This window comes from Centruroides sculpturatus, unplaced genomic scaffold (assembly GCF_000671375.1).
Source record: "Centruroides sculpturatus isolate CEXI.00-Female unplaced genomic scaffold, Cexi_2.0 scaffold1040, whole genome shotgun sequence".
Classification (NCBI taxonomy): domain Eukaryota; kingdom Metazoa; phylum Arthropoda; class Arachnida; order Scorpiones; family Buthidae; genus Centruroides; species Centruroides sculpturatus.
In genome coordinates, this window is record NW_019388358.1 from 265,876 (window position 1) to 271,176 (window position 5,301).

Below are 5,301 nucleotides of genomic sequence, written 5' to 3' on the forward strand. Positions count from 1 at the left end.
ATCGGTGATGCGTGATGATAATTCATGAATATTGTATTTTTCAATGGGTAATATGCAAATTCCGTGGGTGCTGAGACGACTTCAAATTTGGTTTACTGTAAGGATGCCTCCCGGGAGACTTTTATGTGGTGTAAAGACAACTAGGAAAACTCCACCTGGCCATCCCGTTGGCCTGGCGCGAACCCACGACTAATTAATAGTTTTCAGTGGTTTTATCCACTCGGCCATTGGCACTCTGGGTAAGTCACAAATGTGGATGGGATTTCCTTATTTTTCTGTGAAAGCCATAAAAATATATGAATAAAATACATTAAAACACGTAAAAAATGCAATTTTTTCATCATTTAGCATGTGAAACTTTAATTTACATCGTGTTTTTTTTACATGAGATTCGAACTTGCGACCTGTGAATAATTTGGAAGACTTGATTCTTATGGATCTACTTCTCTTTACCTAGGCCCCACAACACACGAATGATCTACCAAAGAGGATTGGGAAACCGGCCTCTAAGTGTTAGAACGTGAAGAAAACTGGCCAACCCGTTGGTCAGGCGCGAACCAGCAACCATTAATTTATTAATGGTCACGGGTTCGCGCCTGATCAACGGTCAATATTCGGCCACGAAAAGTATAATAGGAGTAAACCGCTACGTTGCACTAACTTTTCTGATTTAATTCGAGATTTTTTTGCTATGAATCATGTGCTAACGTTGTACTCCATTTCGCAAAAGTGACAAATCTCTTGCAATGAATAATATCATCGTGAATCACGTTGTCTCGAGGAGTCATTATTTTAAAATCGAGATAATAAATAGGAGCTTCGAAGTCGAACGGAATTGTAATAAAGTAAACAATGTTCATAAATATGTAGACTGTTTTTTGTGTTTAATTATCTGTGTAATTTAATAAAATCAAGTTTTAAACAACTAATTATCTTCGATTATATTTATTATTATTTGTATTTATAATATGAGTAACGTTGCGTGCGAAGCGGAAATTTCCCATTTTGAATCCAAAGTTTACGAACTTTGGATTCAAAATGGCGGATCGGTCGGAGTAAGCGGTTGATCGTGTGAAAGCGAACTTCTTAATAGCGAGGTTGCAGCTGAAGTTTTTATCTCTAAAACGTGAACGTCGAACGTCGAGAGCCACTATCTTGTAAGCGGCTGCTCGACGTTCGACGTTCACGTATTACAGATGAAAACTTCGGCCGCAACCTCGCTAATATGTATAGACAATAAAAATAATGCAACCGTCAGCTGCATTCTTATATGATCCAGCTAAATGGATCAAGCAGGAACACAGTTAATGAGAACTCCGTAAACTTTTTATAAGCTGAAAGTTTCCTAACACATCTGCAACACTTTCAAAAATGCATCTGCTTAAATGGTGTAGTCATTGACATAAGAGTAGATGATCTGTGTTGAATCGTATTTAGAACTCAAATCTCGAAAAACTACGCAAATAACGCTTTAGATGTAGCATGTAAAAAGATCAATAATTAGATTTGTGAAGTACTTTTGTAGTAGTGTAATTGGTAAACCTATAGCGGGTAGCGAAAGGTAGATGCAAATGGAAGCGACCCATTTCCGATATTTGCGCTTGTTATTGATTCTCCAACAAAGAAATCTTTATGTCTGTTGTCTTTCGAGAAGAGTTACCGTTGACGATGTGACCGGTAGCAGAGCTTCAAATTTTGGAGCAAATCCTGAAGCAAACATACCAATGAAAGCCCTCCTGTTAACTCGTGGCCTCTTCGGGGTCCTTCTGATAACACCCTAGTACTTTAATGTAAGATTACATACTTTATTCCTAGGTCGATCGGGGTTCATTTTGTCAAGAATGGGAGCCAAAAGGGCTTCTATTTAGTTTCGTAGTCTTCATCTATGATAGCTTAACCACTGGATGTTGCTGAAGATCTTCCATCTTTCACTTCAAGATTCATTTTTCAAGTTCTGCATGCCAAACGTGTAAGAATGTCGTTCGCAAATCTGATGAATGTCTATTTAAATGATAAACGTCGGATTTTCATTGGTACGTTTTTTTCCGATGAAGCATGTTTTTATTTGACTCACTTGTCAGACATAATGTATATGATTCCCGAGTATCCCATACGATCCATGACATCAGTGGTCATCCCCAGAAACTGTTGGCATGGTGTGCAATCTATCAACAATAGGCCAATAATCCTTTGTTGGGAGATAGCCATACACAATCCCGAATTACCTGCAATTCCTTTATGCAGATTTTAGGAATAGAGTGGTTTCAAATGGTTTTTCGAATGAATATGGATGAGGATTTCGCTGACTTCTAACAGTGTAGACTTAAACTCGCGCAATTTTTCGGAGATTTTCTTAATGAAAAAGTGCTCCAAACTGCTCGCAAATTAAAGAGATGGCGGAACAATTTCGCAGCTTTACTGCATTTGTTTCTCAATGAACTATTTGAAACTAATCTAGCCTGAAAAATCTTAATAGAGGAATTCATTTTATGTAATGCTTTATGAGAACTTCTGAATTTAATGAAACATCTAAACCGGAATTGTTCGTGATCTCTAAAAATAGACAAGAAAACCCAAAGACCCATTACTGATTGTAATGGGTCTTTAGGCTCATTGTAGCAAATATAGGCATTATATGAACGATGTCAATATGCTGATTCCGTGTTTTAAAATAGCACAATCAACTTATTGTGCTATTTTATAAATTAGGCAATTAAACTGTTCTTCGTATTACTGATTACGATATCTTTTTTGATAATCGGTTGTTTTGAAGGAAAAAATAAAGTCAATATTGATAGACGACCGCATTTATTACATAAAATAGAAAAATATAAATGTTATCTTATGATACAGTATTTTCTTCTTAAATGAGAATAAAAAACATAAATACAGGATGTTCACATTTCAAATAGGTATAACTCGTAAACCAGTCAGCGGAATGACGTCGTATTTTACACAGGGACTTCTGCCGTAGTGGAATTTATTTGAAACAAAAAAGTTAGTTACCAAAATGCCCGCTAGGGTCTTAAATGGTGCTGCAACACTGTAGTAAATAACTTAAAATGTCTTAACTTCACGGTATACGTAACAGCAATCGATGGCCTCCGTTAAAATGATTGTTTATGTATTTTCTATGACAGCAATAACGCATACAGAGCATGCTCTGTCTCGGTGTAGCAGAACCATTTACCTCACTAGCGGGCATTTTTGTAGTTAACTTTCTTTTTATTTCGTTGCAAATAAAATCTCATTCCTCGGCGAAATATGACGTCGTTCTGTTAATTAGTTTTCGAGTTATATCTTCTTGAAACGTGAGCTATAATTGAAAACACCCTTATAGTGACGTAAAACCTATTCTAGTTACAAATTTATAGTAGCTCCCTTATTTTCGGTGGACATATTGCAAGACCTCGGTGGCCCAACAGTGGCCGAGTTGATAAAACCGGTAGTTGGTCGTGGGTTCTCGCCTGGTCATGTGGAGTTTTCCGGACTTTCTTCACGTTTGTAACACATAAATAGAGGCTCAGTTTCCCTTAGAAAAAAGTCCTCCTGGGAGGCATTCCCCTAGACAGATCGCGTTGCCTTTCGGAACCATAAAATCCAAAATTTTCGTTATAAATCGTGAATATTGTGCTGCAAATTGGTTTCGAAAGCTTGGTTTTCATAAAATATAATTATATATTTATCTCGGTATTATTAATTATTGTTAAACATGTTTAAAGGGATTATTTTTAATCGCCATTAAGTAATTTGGACACTAAACTTTGATTTTATTTTTTAAAAAATTCTTAAGTTAGGCTGTCAATAACTACTTTAGGCATGGAAAATCCAAACACAGGATCCCTAAAGTGGGGTTGAAAGTTAATAGGGGGGTCGATTAATGGCCAACTGAATAAAATCACTGAACATTAATAGTTGGTCGCGGGTTCGCACCCGTTAATAAGGTTAATTTTGTAATTTTCATACAATAAACTATCAATTTTCCTTTCTACCATCAATATAAAACTCGCGATTATACATAAAATACGTGGTTATAAGTACGTATTTTCTGTATTTAAGGGGGAGTGTGAATAATATTCTAGAGATTATCACATAAAAGTAAGTGAAATTTTCAGAAATTGCATCAGATTTTGCCTATAGATTATATATTATTTGCAAATAACATAATTTGATAATTTAAATCGAAACAGGACTAAGAAATGACACGATGCCGCAACTTCTGTAAATTTAGGTGTGTCTGTTTATAATCTCTGTTTACCAGTGGCGAAAGCCAATTGTTTCGATATGGGTAGGGCGAAATGTGGGCTAAAATATCTTTTTAAGATATAACTTAGATTTTTTATTAAGCTAATAAGTACTGTACACTTACTTTAATAATATATTATTACAATATTACATTTCAAAGTGTATTTTTATTCTTAAATAAAAATGTAGTCGAGTCGAATTTATGTAGCCCGAAAAGTAGCCAATGCGCTAAATGATATTTTTTACACCAAACTAAAAAAAAACGGGTACCAAATTTGGCGCAAAGTAACCAAATCTGGCAACACTGATACATAGATTGGCTGACCTTTGATAAAGCGCTGTTGGTGGCAACGATAGGTACTATCGACCGCCATTTTACTTTAAGTCAAAACATCGAAGTCGATACGTAGTTTTGGACAGGATTGTAACTTTAGAATTTATTTTTCTCATCTAAATATAGATTTGTTTTGTTTGCTCCTAGATTTTAAGATTTAGGCAATTAGAAAAGTGATATAAATCTAGATTGTTTCATCTCAAATTTTTATTTTTCTAACGTTTTCAACCTACTTAATATAGGCCACACTCGGGCTTATGATTAAACTGTTCCAAAATAAATAAATAAAAGAAATAATTGGAAAGCCGAGTGATAACCAATTGTGGCCTGAGTCAGATACTTTACGGGCCTATTGTCTATGATGCTTCCTGACGAAGCTTGAAGTATCTGGACCCACGAAAAAGCGCGGAGTGGTATGTATCATATACATCGGCCTCCATCTTTAAACACCCGTTGAGAGTTTGGCCGAACCTATAATGATAGAAGGCAGTTTTAATGCACAAAGAACGGAAATAGTTTTAAAAAAATCATTAAAATTTTCTTAGATTTTATATTTATTCAAGTCTGAATTATGGTTAGACATCCACTCCCTTTCTTATCAGTTGTCGGTGAATGAAATCAAGTAAAGAAGTTCACATTTAGGCTTTCTTTTTAGCAGTGGAGTGCGGTGACATTTGATGATGGGGAAGCTGTGCCAGCTTTGAATAGAATCGTTAATTCAA